Raw genomic sequence first — 14,516 nt, forward strand, 5'->3', positions numbered from 1 at the left:
ACAAGCAGAAATAATTAATTCCTTAAATTTCAATAATTTCTAATTTATCAATTAGCTTCACAAGCTGCAATTAAAATATCAAGGTATCATGTAATTATTATTATTAGGCACGATTTCTGCCGAGGTCGTACAGCCCGATTCAAAGTATCGTGTACGCTGCTGAGGGACGTGCGGCGCGATCCATAGATGCATCTATACTGTCGAGGTGTTCGGCCCGCTCCACAAGAAAAGAGGATATTTTCTTATGAACCTCCGGAATGAGAAGTTATTATAAATGTAACACATAAAGATGTACAGTTTCTTTTAACAATTAATTAATTTATACAAAAATTCAAGTATATGAAATTTCAATCTTTTACTATTTCCCTTAACAATTTACAATATAATCCCAATATTTCAATTAAATAGAGGATGCAAGTATCACAAGTATTTTATGATTTGAGTCCTAAACTACCCAGACATAGCATAATTAGTAGCTACGCACGGACTCCCGTTACCTCATGCGTACGTAGCCCCCACAATTAGCAACAATTATTATTTTAAATCACATATGGGGTAAATTTTCTCTTACAAGGTTAGACAAGAGACTTACCTTGTCTCAAAGTCCACTTTCCGATCAAAATGTCGCGTAAAAACCTCAATTCGATGCCGAAAAATCTGAAACTATCCAAAAGTTAAAATCCAAAACTATCCAAAAGTTATACCCACTTCGGCTTAAAGAGGATAGTTTCATCTGGGTTCGTTCCTACTTGGTGTAAATACACTTGAAACACATATTTTGAAAGGACTTTGACTTACGGAATATTGGAAGAGCATTAGAGACTCAAAGCACATGGATTCATCATTCTTTCCTCAACTCAACACCCGAGTTTGGATTGAATTCATGTTTTCTTATTATTCAACTTTATTTGCGATGAATTTCTCCATGAATATGGAGTAGTTTACTTTAGGGTTTGATGGATATGGTATTTTTATTGATATTTGAGGATTTTAACTCTAGTTATTTGCCTGAATTTGTTTATGGATCTTTGAATTGATTGCAACTCTATTCATCAGTTTATTTAATCGAAAGAGGAATATTTTGGTGATTATATTTGTATTATTTTATTTGGTTTAATTCGATGATTCTTTTAAGTAATCGAAAGAGCTTGTTGAATTGTTGATTAAATCAAGTTAGGATAATATTCGGGAGAGGTTTTCCTGAAGATTAATCCATTAACGCATGCTTGCATATGTTCACAGTGCTTATATTAGTTCACCTCGTAGAGCTAAGATTTAATCGAGAGAAAAGTCCTGCCTACACGTTTGAACTAATCATCGAGTGAATTCGTGAGAATAATTAGAACTTTAGAGTGATTGAACTAGAGTTAGATCCCAAATAGTTATATCGCACATATCCTGTCATGACCCTTATTTCTCCCATTGATATTTTGGTGTTGCTCAACTCTTGTTTTTCTGTGATTAATTATTAATTGTTTTAGTTTTATAGTTAATTTTAGTTATTAATCATCCTAACTAAAGTGTTAATCGTCCTCAATAGTGTTAAGATAGAAATTACTTGAGTATTGTTTAAATCTAAACCATGTGGAGACGATAATTAAACTATACTATATTTGGCTAGCGAAGCATCAGTTTTGCATTGTGTTTTGAGCTCATCACTGCAGAACTAAGTGCCTCCATCGCTGATTAATGCCCTTGGAGTGCCAAACCGGGTGAATATATTCTTTCTCAAAAAACCAATGACCCCTTTTGCATCATTTGTGGATGAGTGCAACAACTTCCACCCATTTTGACACATAGTCCACAGCTAAGAGTATGTACTTGTTGCCATGTGAGCTGACAAAAGGCCTCATGAAATTGATTCCCCATGCATCAAATACTTTCACCTCCTGGATTAGGTTCATGGGCATCTCATGTCGGCGGGACATATTCCCAGTCCGTTGGGATTCATCACAAACCTTCACCTAGAAGTGTGCATCTTTGAACAATGTCGACCAATAGAAGCTCGACTCCAGCACTTTCGCATATGTCCGTACTCCCCCAAAATGTCCGCTATATAGGGATGCGTAACAAGCCTGCAAAATAGAAGATTAGTCTATCTCGGGGATATATCCCTAGATTATGTTATCAACACAAATCTTGAACAAATAAGGCTCATCCCAAAAATACATACGACAATCACGGAAGAACGTTTTATTTTGTATACAGGAAAGGTCATAGGGGACAATACCGCTCGCCAGGTAGTTTGAAATATCTGCATACCCTGGCATTACCTCCAGGCTTGTGGCCAATAGTTATTCATCCGGGATATTCTCCTCGATATCTTTCACCTCAACCTTCTTCTCTACTCCTTCCAGCCTGGACAAGTGATCAGCCACTTGGTTCTCCATTCCCTTTCGGTCGCGGATTTCCAGGTCGAATTCTTGTAGTAGTAGCAGCACCTATCGAATCAAACGCGGCTTTGACTCCTTCTTCTCAATTAGGTACCTTAGAGCAACATGGTCAGTAGAAACAATTACCTTCACGCTTTTCCCGTGCCCTAGGTTTAGTGGAAGGCTTCTCTCAGGGTAGCTTACCCTTACCGTGATTACTTGTCGGTGTCTTGGAGGTGGTCATAGTACCTGGAAAGAGCCAAGAAATAACATTAGTTTACTTTAGCCACATCAAGTCATAGTGGTGTGCGTCGTATCCCACACGCAATGTTTGAGCACAAGCGCACAAGACGAGTTACGAGCATCCACTACAAAACACGTTTTACTTATTCCATGTTAATTATCACCATGAAACAACACGTGGGTAAGGCAACACTTAAGTCATGCCTAAGTCGACCGCGGATGATACTTGTCTTCTAAAGAGCACAATTAATGTTCATAAGACACCCAACGGCCAACCCATACTTAAGATATATTTGTATTGCCAATAGAGGTAGGTTAGCTACTCAGAATTTACTAAACCTCACCAAAATATTCATTCGGACAATTCATGAAATACTTTATGTGCACAACTTTTGTTAAGCTGTATTGGTTCAATTTGCCAATAGTGTACCCTCCCAATTAGAGTGAGGTGGTGGGAATTGTAGTTTTCCATCTCACTATGTATAACCACCAACCAATTTTAGAGCAAAATATGCTCCACAATTCAAATTTTATTAATCATTCTACCATATAAACAACAACACAACTAGAAAGAGAGAAAGAAAAGAAAAGAAAAATATCTAACCTAAGGGAACGGGAAAGGATTGCCATGGGTAGGGAGGAAAGACGAACTAAAAGAAAAAAAAGGATGGAGGGGCGGCCTACCTAGCAGATGTGGGGCGATGGGGAGGAGCAAGAAAGGCGGGGGGTTTGGGCGTGAGTTTAGAGAGAGAGAGAGATGGTTTATGTGTTTGAGTTATAGAGGGAGAGGGTTTTATATTTTCTTATGTTTCCATTTTTTAAAAATAACTAGAATAAAAAAATAGAAACAAAAGCTAAAAAAATACCTGGGATCGCACCAGGACCGCACGACGTGAGACCTGGAGATGTGCCCCTTTACCTGGTTAGTTGTGCCCGGTCCCGGCATCGCAAAGCCATGCGCACTTCATTGTCCCCTCTTCTTCTTTTTTTCTCTTTTAGTCCCAGTCTCGCGAAGCGAGACACTCTTTGCTGGCCTCAAAAGATTTCTTCTCAATATTTTTGGTCTCGGTCTCACGAAGCGAGCTTCGCTTCGCTGCTGCCTCCCCACATTTTCTTTTGACAAAATGACAACTAGACAAAAATTAAAAAAATTGGATTTCCTCCCAACAAGCGCTTGTTTTAATGTCACGACATGATGAATTAAAATATTATAATGGATTGCCTCCCACGAAGCGCTTGATTTAATGTTGTGACATAACTTGGTTTGTCCCTTATCAAGGATCCTTGAAGTACATGGTCGAGATCACTTTGTCTTCCTTAACCATGCCTTGATAATATTTTAGCCTTTGCCTGTTAACTTTGAACTTGCGGGAACCGTCTTCTGATGCAATTTGTACGGCTCCAGTCGGATGCATTTCTATCACACGAAATAGTCCTAACCATCTTGAGTTCAACTTGCCCGAAAACAAGTTCAATCTCGAATTGTATAGCAATAACACGTCTCTAGGTTTAAACTTTTGCTCAAGAATATTTTTGTCATGCATCATCTTCATTCTCTTCTTATATATCCTTGTACTCTCAAAAGCATGGTAACGGAACTCATCAAGCTCGTGCAACTCTATGACTCTACTTGTACCTGCAAAAAACCAATAACCCCATTTGCATCATTTGTAGAGAGTGTAACAGCTTCCACCTATTTTGACACATTGTCCACAACTACGAGTATGCATGTGTTTCCATATGAGCTGACAAAAGTCCCCATGAAATCAATTCCCCCTACATCAAACATTTCCACCTCCTAAATTGGGTTCATGAGAATCTCATGTCGGCGGGAAATATTCTCGATCCGCTGGCATTCATCACAACTCTTCACCCAAAGGTATTCATCTTTGAACATTGTCTGCCAGTAGAAGCCCAACTCTAACATTTTCACAACTATCCTTACTCCCCCGAAATGGCCACCATATGGGGATACGTGACAAGCTTGCAAAATAGAAGATTGGTCTATCTCGGGAATAGATCTCCGGATTATGTTATCAACATAAATCCTGAACAGATAAGGCTCATCCCAAAAGTACATGCGACAATCACGGAAGAACGTTTTTTTTTGTATAGAGGAAAGGACACAGGGGACAATACCGCTAGCCAGGTAGTTTGCAATGTCTACATACCATGGCGCTACCTCCAGGCTTGTGGCCAATAATTATATATCCAGGAAAAGTCTTCACAATATATTTCACCTCAACCTTCTTCTCTGCTCCCTCCAGCCTGGACAAGTGATCAACCACTTGATTCTCCATTCCCTTCCGGTCACAAAGTTCCAGGTCGAATTCTTGTAGTAGCAGCACCCATCGAATTAGGCATGGGTTTGACTCCTTCTCAATTAGGTACCTGAGAGAAACATGGTCAGTATAAACAATTACCTTTGAGCCTATCAGGTATGATCTGAATTTTTCAAATGCGAACTCCACTGCTAGGATCTCCTTCTCGGTCACCGTGTAGTATAGTTGGGCACCACTCAGGGTTCTACTTGCATAGTAGATTGGGTGCATGACCTTATCCTTTTGCTGCCCCAACACTGCTCCCACAGCATAATCGCTTGCATCGCACATCAGCTCAAATAGTTGCTCCCAGTCGAGTGCAACTATGATAGGTGCAGATACTAACCTCTTCTTCAATTCCTTAAAAGCTACCTTGTAGTAATTAGAAAACATAAAGGGGTGATTGTTTTCAAGCAATTTATATAAAAGGTTAGCAATCTTGGAAAAATCTTTTATAAACTGCCAGTAGAAACTGGCATAACAAAGGAAACTTCTTATTGCCTTGACGGAAGTGGGTGGTGGCAACTTTTCTATTACATCAACCTTAACACGGTCCATCTCAATGTCCTTACTTGACACTAGGTATCCTAAAACTATACCTTTTTGTACAATGAAATGACATTTTTCTCAGTTTAGCACCAGATTATTCTCCACATATCTCTGCAACACTCTTTAATAGCCCACCCCACCCAAGAGCGCTTATGTCATAGGGGAACTTATGGCTGGAAATAATACTTATGGTTTGTTTTGATATCTAGTAGGAATAATAAAAAATAATTCGGATTCCTAAGGTAGTCATTGAATGAGTTTACCACCACTGAGAAATTATCCTTAAATACCTCAATTGTGTCTTCTACCATATCTGTGAAAATGGCCATCATGTACCTTTGGAATGTGGCGGGTGTATTGCATAGGCCAAACGACATTCTTCGGAAAGCATAGATGATATATGGACAGGTGAATGGCGTTTTCTCTCTATCTTCCGGGGCAATCTAGATCTGATTATACCTGGAGTATCGATTTAGGAAACAAAAGTGGGACCTCCCTGCCAATTTGTCTAGCATTTGATCAATGAATGAGAGCAGGAAATGGTCTTTTCGGGTGGCCTTGTTCAACCTTCTATAATCTGTACAGATTCTCCATCCAGTGACTGTTCTTGTTAAGATCAACTCGTTGTTCTCGTTTTGCACTACAATCATTCCACCCTTCTTTGACACACACTGAACTGGGCCGACCTAGTTGTTGTCAGATATGGGAAAGATGATTTCCGTATCTAACCACTTGAGCACTTCTTTCATCACCATTTCTTTCATGTTGGGGTTCAGCCTTCTTTGATGTTCTCTGGAAGGTTTGTGTCCATCTTCCAATAGAATCTTGTGCATACAAAAAGTTGGGTTGATACCCGTTATGTTTGCAATGGTCCAACCAATTGCAGTCTTGCACTCCTTCAGAAATAACAAAAGTTGTTCTCCGTGCACATCTAACAAACCAGATGAGATAATAATAAGTAAGGTCGAGCTACGTCCCAAGAAAGCATACATGAGGTAAGACAGTAACGGTTTTAGCTCCAACTGTTGTGGCTCTTCAATTGATGGCTTAGCCGGAGGGGCCTTTCTTTCTTCTAATTGTAAAGGCTCGAATTCGAGCTCTCTTTTTCATTACCCTTAGCCTTCAAGGGCCAAAACCCACTCCGCCAAGTTCTCACCATCTACGTATTCTAAGTTCATAAGGCAGACTGCTAGGGGGTATTTTGCATTCAATGTCTCATCTTCCTCCTCCAGAATCACATCCACAACGTCATTCAGAGAGTAATTAGCAAACTCACTGGGTCGCCGCATAGACTTATGCACATTGAATGTTATTTCTTCATCGATTAGTCTCATCTTTAGCTCCCAGTTTCACAATCAATCAGAGCTCTCACTGTGACCAAAAAAGGCCTTCCCAAAATTATGGCAATCTCCTCGTCAACCTGGTAGTCCAAAATGACAAAATCTGTCGGAAACACAAACTTTCCAACCTGTACAAGTACATCATCAAGTATACCTGATGGCCTCTTCAACGTTCGGTCGGCTAGTTGTAGTAACATGGATGTGGGCCTTGCTCTTCCAATGCCTAACCTTTTATAGATAGACAAGGGCATCAAGTTTATGCTCGTCCACAATTCACACAATGCTTTGGCAAAAGCGTAGCTGCCTATGGTGCACGGAATTGTGAAACTCCTTGGGTCGGATAGTTTCTCGGCTATAGGTCTTGTCACGACAACACTACAGGTCTGAGTCAGTGTAACAATTGCCAATTTTTGTGGGGTGAGGTGTCAGACTTTAATTTTTGTGGCATGTGCTTAATTGCTAGTGATACATTTTGAATTGCACGATCACACTTATGGCCATTGTAATAGTATAATTGTAGTAGTTTTTTTTTTGTAGTGGCTTAATCCCGGGTTTTCTTTTAACCACGGTTCTTTCCCGAGGATGCCATTTTCTTGAACCGAGTATTTATAGGTATTTTGCTTAAAACTTTGTAAAATTTTGTTGACTTTTCCCGACGGTGGATTACCTAGATAGTTTTCTTGAGGGACTAAAAGTCTAAAGAAAAATACAAAAAGATATTTTTTGTTCTCTTTTATTTTGTTTTCTGGTTGAACTGACAATGGAATTGGAAGAAGCTAAAGTAATTTATGCTTTTAACATGTTTTATATCCAGGCTTAGGTCTGTAGCATTTGAACTAACTAATTTCTTCATGATCTCTATAATTACATGCTTTGACAATATGCGTGGATTTCTTTTGACACCAAGGCTCATCTTGCGACTCTTGTAATTAATTTTATTTTGCTGAAATTATATGATGGATGTGCTAGTTTCTTTAACTCGAGAGTCAGGTATGAGCCATCCTGAATGAGTCATGTGCATTATGTGAGGTGATATTTTAGTGTATTCTGTGTCATCCTTGTGAGTCTAGAACTTGCCCCGTGTGTGAGTCAAAGTGAAATGATTAAGTCTTGTAAGTTTGAGAAGTGATATAGACTTTCTTTGATTGACCATTTAGCCTATTTTCCTACCAGTGATAATATTATCCGTAGTCATCCCTTTTGAGCCTGTAGACCTTTTTTTGGCAACCACATTACAAGACGAATCTCCTTTGTTCTTAATCAAATCTCGTTGAACCTTTACCTTTGAAAGCACTTAAGTGGCTAGAAGAGTAAAGAAAGAGATTGGGGAGCTTTTGAGTGGAACCATAGAAAATATAAAACGGTGCACTTATGTAGAAACAAAAAAGGTACTAGCCGAAAATACCAAATTAAGGAGAGTGAAAAAAAATAACACCTCCCATATCGTTGTCTGGGCTAGTAAGTATCTATATGTTGATGTGCTTAATGAAGAAGGGACTAAATTTGTATGGTTCCATGGCAAGACATTGAATTGGTTATGACAAGAAGGTGTTTAGAAGTGAAGTAGAGTGTAATAAAGTACTTAGGAGGGTTAACCACTACTTTCTCAAATATATCCTGCCCGTACTTTAGATTACATTACAGCCTATAAACTCCTACTTGATCCTAGACTTTGCAAGCTTAGATTAGTCAAGTCTTACACTACGATCAAGCCTGTGGTATGAACTTGTGTGGCATAAGAGTTTCTTTCTGAGAGTGAGCAAATTCTTTCGATCTGAGAGTCCTTAAAATATACTTGAACTTATATTGAGTGTGTGGACTACTTTATCGGTGGTTTATTGGTGTGGGCACATGATTTGCAAAGGATTGGTAGAAACCTTGATTTTTGATTTGGCACAAGGAGCGAGTCATGGTGTGGAATGCATTGGAGTCAAGTTTTGAGGCGAGAATATTAAAAAGAGCGACATGAATATTTTAAATAATCTTGGCATAAGTTTAGAACTTGAGGAAAGGTATGAAGAGTGCATATGATGGATTCTAAGAGTTGATATAAACTATTGTCATTGTCATTGGTTTGATGCTTGAGTATGTTTTGAAAGGTGTTTCTTATTTATGTGCTTAATTTTAAGTTGCTTGACGACGAGCAAAGGTTTAAGTGTGGGATGGTGATAAAGGGTAAAAAGTGCATATTTTGAGTGTGTTTGTGTGTTAGTTCTTATGTGAGTTGCGGGAGTTCACACCGCTTTTGAAATAAAAATATGCTCATTACGTGTTTCTTATATGTAGGAACAAACTTATGCGGAAAATAATCAAATAGGAGAAAATTGGTGAAAAACAGCTGAAGAGAAAAGTCTCAGACAGTGAAGCGAGGTTCACTTCGCCAGACCAGGACCGGAGCAGAAGAAACCACAAAAGTTCCGGACAGTTTCGCTTCGCCAGACCGAGACCGGAGCAGAAAAATCAGCTTTTCCAATCCGAATTAGGAGAAGCCAAATTCGGCCGAACTCAACCCTAAACCATATAAATATGAGAGTTAGCTACTTTTTAAAGGCAGAGAAGATTTGGGAGAGGCAAAAACACGCTTGGAGCAAGGAGAAGGATTCACCTTAACATTGTTTTCCTCTTTCTTCCTATTTTCCATTGTTATGAATTCTAATCTTGTATTTGTGAAAACAATTATGAGAAGCTAAATTCTCATCTAGGGTTTGATGGAACCTCTTGGAGGATAAATTTTTGTTGCGTTTAATATAAGTTTGTCATTAGATTTTCTCTACTTGTTCAACTACGTGATTATTGTGGTTGATTAAATGACCCTCAATTGACTGTGCCTATGTAGTGTGTATTGCTTGGAAAAGGATAGACATTTTGGTAGTTGTTGACCAAAATCACTCCTAACGTATATGAGGAATCAATACGGAGGGTTTAAATGTGGGATTAGGAATAACGAAACCTTAGTGCGATTTTATTCTGCATTAAACTAGTGCCAGCTGGCGTAGTTGAAAAGAATATGCCTAGTAAATTGTTGTATTTTCTCGAAAGAGAACTATGATAGATAAAGTGCTCACGGTTTGTAGAGAATATCTAGGTAAATTTATAGGAGACGTAGTGGGGAGGCTTCCGACAAGAGGGAAAATCATAACTCTAGACCTTTCCAATCTTATCTACAATATTTGCTTTGTTAGTAATAAAATTATAGCTTTAAAATTACCTTGATTTTAGTTAGTAAACACTCAACCCATTATTCAGTATTTCTGAAGGTTGATTACTTGAATTCTTGCGAAACTAGTATTTGTGATTAGTAGGTTAATTTTCTGTGGGATTCGACTCCGAACTTGTAAATAAATTATATATGCAACGACCGCTATACCTCTTAGGAGGAATAGTTGGGCGTGATCACTCTGTAGTGTCAAATATCAATGGCTCCATAATTGTTTTAGCTGGTATTTGTAGATTTCAAGAGTATAACCTGAGTTGGCAGTATTCATCTAAGCAATTGTTATACTCTTCACCGCTTTTCATACTTTGCTTGGCTTTAGGCATTAAGTTTAGAGTTTTTGACGGTGCATACAAACCAATATTAGTGCATGGGATAAAATTGATAAACGACAAGTGGTGAATCGACGAGTTGACACATGGAAGTAATGACAAGTAAGATACGAGTCATCAAATAGTTGACACCGGATACAAACATGTGACCAGAGCTGAATTAAGTTCTGACAGCATTGGAACCGAGAGCGAAGATTTGAAAGGAAGACATCACATAAAAAAGACAACATTTATTGAGCAGCCATTATAAAGAATTTAAGTATTAATATTTAACCGTTATATAGCCATTAAGAGGGATTTTATTCATATTAAAGAAGAGCTTAATTTGGAGACCTTGTCTCCTTGAATAGAGCTATAAATAGGAAAATTTGTATTCATTATTGAACACAAAACATTGTGTATATACAAAAATTAAAATCTACTTTCATTCTATAAAACAACTTTCTCTCTTTTTGCTTTAGATATTATTTTTATTATCGCATCCGGAGAGGCACATTATATAGTCAACCTTATATTTTATTCAACTTTATTTAATAAATTCATTTTTGTTCTTAGTTATTTTATATTCTTGGATCAAATTAATTCACGTGTCTATAAACCATATTATAAATTCAACTGTACCGTTTTACGGTTAAACAGTTTGGCGCCCATTATGGGGCATAGACAATTGTGTAATTACATTGATCCATTCATCTGTTACTAACATAGTTTGGTTTTTTTCTTTAGTAAAAGAAAAATTAGATATGGCGGCTAACGATGTGAACAATTCTTACAATGTTGGGACACACAACGAGCGTGATGATGTGTTTCAGCATGATGATTCAACTAGTAAAACTCGCAATGAAGCATATGAAAAAACTCCGATTCGTGAAGAACAAAATCCCCGGCATATGAGAAGTACAACTCCTGATGATATGGATGGTGAACATATTGTTGAAACAATCAAAACTTTTAGGGAGCAACAAAGGAAAAATTATAAAACATCTCTCAAGACAAGAACGAGTAATGACAGAGTTGAAGCATGCGCTTTTAGTTACTTCCAATGACTCTAATGGAGGAATTCGAGTTCCTCCCAGCGTGCCTGTGGATCAAATAGTGCAAAGAACTGGTAACAACACTTCAATTTAGGATTTCTGTTTTAATGAAAATAAGGCAGGTGGTGTAGGAAGTGGATCCGGGAACGACAACAATACCAATGATCCTTTCAAAACTGAGCTCATGGAATTCAAAAGGAAAATGAATGAACGAATTGACCAAAATTCTAAAGAATTCCATGCCCGGATGGATCAGATCCCTGGAGCACTATCGGTGTTGAAGGGTCCGGATTCAGAAAAGTATAAACAACTGTCGTTCAAACCAAGTGCATCCCCGGAACTGATTCCGAAAATATTCAAGATGCATGATACTCTGAAGTATGATGGGACTTCGGATCTACAAGAGCATATCACAACTTACACTATGACTGTAAGGGAAAATGGCTTGGACCCGCACGAGATTTAATTTGCCTCGTTGAAGAAATTTGGCGAAACCCTAACGAAGGGTGCTTTAACATGGTATTCTCTTGTACCTAAGCATTCAGCTGACTCTTTTAAAATGTTGCATATTGTTTCATCAAAACTCATGCTGGGGCTAAGAAAGTCCAAGCTAGGAAAGCAGACATATTTAGAATATACCAAGGATTTGAACTGTTGCGAGAGTTCGTAATCCAATTTCAAAAGGAGAGGATGTTGTTGCCGGCCGCACCAGATGAGCGGACGACTGAAGCGTTTACCAAAGGTCTCAATCCACTAAGCTCTGATACCTCCAAGAAATTGAAGGAAAGCTTGTTGGAATTTCAGGCAACCACATGGGCAGATGCCCACAATCGTTATGAATAAAAAATGGGAATCGAAGATGATCAACTGAGTTCTTCGGTGTCAGCCAAGGGTCGCAATCGCGACCTTAATCAGGAAAAGTTTAAAACTGATTTTGATACAAACCGAATGTCTTCCAGGAGATGTTTCCAGCCTTACGAAAGAGATGTTGGGCGTGAAAACAAAGGATTTCAGTCTTCAGATAGGTTTGTTTCTGATAGAAGGGCGGATCGTGGTCGGAGTAGCAGAGCTTTACAAGAGAAGGAACTTTTTGAGTCTCGCGATTCAGCATACCCCGGTTATCCGATTATAACTTCAATGTCAACTTGGTTGAACTGGTTTTAGCTATGAGAAACATTAAAGTAGCATAATTTTTGAAACTAATTTCATTGGATCCTAGTCAAAGGGATCCTAATTTATAGTATGAATTCCATGGAACACATGGCCACATGACTGGGGACTACCGGCACCTTCGTGGAGAGGTTGCAGCGTTATTTAAGAATGGTCACCTTAGATAATTCCTAAGTGATCGTGCCAAGAACAATTATGGGAGGAATTGAGATGTTACGGAACCAGCCAAACCGGCTGCAGGGTCACCTCGCCTAATGATAAACATGATCTTTGGAGGTGTTGAAGTAAACAGAGTGACATTTTTAGCAGCAAAGAAGATAAATATATCTGTAACGCATGGTAAGAGGATCCTAGAAGATGATGAAATCACCTTCACGGAAGAAGAAGATGATGGCCTTCTTTTACCACATAGCGATGCTCTGGTAATATCACTTAATATTTTAGATTTCAAAATTAAACTTGTATTTGTTGATCTAGGTAGTTCGGCCAATATCATCCAGTTGAGAGTTTTGGAGTAAGCAAAGTTGACTAGAAACATAGTTCCCGCAACAAAGCTTCTGGCCGGGTTCAACTTAATAAGTGTAACAACCCGAGGAGAGATCTTACTGCCCATGCATGTCGAAACAAAGACCACTTTGTTCGAAGTAGTGAATGGTAATATGGGGTACAACGTGATCCTTGGAAGACCTTAGATCCATGAGATGAAGGCGATGACATCGAGTTATCATCAGTTTTTGAAATTTCCAATACCGGAGGGAATCAAGCAAATCAGAGGTGATCAACCTGCAGCAAGGGAAAAGAATGCAGTAACTTTATCTAGCAGCAAGGCGGAAGGAAAGAGCAAATAGCAACTATAGAAAACGGTGTCCTCTTCCATTCCAGTTGAAATTGATGGGAAAGAGGATTTATCAGATTTTTATAAAGTGCCTAGATCTTTTCAGGTACCGAAGGGAACATATGTTATGAAGTCGACCGTGGAGGAATTGGAACAAATCGTTTTGTTCGTGGAGTTCCCGGATGAAAAGGTTTACCTGGGAATGGGATTAAATACCGAACTCGGGCTTAAGATTATTGATTTTTTTAAAAATAATTTTGATTGCTTTGCATGGTCTCATTCTGATATGACATATATCCCGCTAGATGTGGTTGTCCATAAATTAAGCTTGGATCTTAATTTTCCGCCAAGAAAAGAGGTCTTATCTACTCTCTGCTAACATAAAGTTTTGTCACCGTAAAGTAGAGGAACTATCTGTATGGGGTAAAAATTATAAACGACAGGTGAATGATCGACGAACTAACATGTGGAAGTAAAGGTAGATAAGATGTGAGTCAACAAATAATTGATACCGGATACAAACATGTGTCCGGAACTGAATAAGTTCTAAAGGCATTGGAATCGAGAGCGAAGATTTGAAAGGAAGACATCGGATGGAAAATACAACATTCAATAAGCAGCCGTTACAAAGATCAGTATTGATGTTTCACCGTTATATAGCCATCAAGAGGGGTTTTGATTCATATTAAATAAGGGCTTGATTTGGGGATCTTGTCTCTCTGAATAAAGTTATAAATAAGAGAATTTGTATTCATTATTGGACACGAAACATCTGTATACACAAAAGCGAAAATCGATTCTCATTCTATAAAATAATTTTCTTTCTTTTTGCTTTAGATATTGTTCTTATTTTCGTTTCCGGAGAGGCTTATCATACATCTAGGCATGTATTTTATTCAAGTTTATTTAATCAATTCAGTTTTGTTCTTAGTTATTATATTCTTGGATCAAATTAATTCATGCGTCTATAAACCACGTTACAAATTCAATTGTACTGTTTTACGGGCCTAAAAAATAAGATAGTTTACTTGATAACAGATTAAAATATACTTATAGTGTAAAATTTCTTCATATTGCTATTGATTAACTAAATCTAAAACAAAATA

This window comes from Nicotiana tabacum, chromosome 24, assembly GCF_000715075.1.
Source record: "Nicotiana tabacum cultivar K326 chromosome 24, ASM71507v2, whole genome shotgun sequence".
Lineage (NCBI taxonomy): Eukaryota > Viridiplantae > Streptophyta > Magnoliopsida > Solanales > Solanaceae > Nicotiana > Nicotiana tabacum.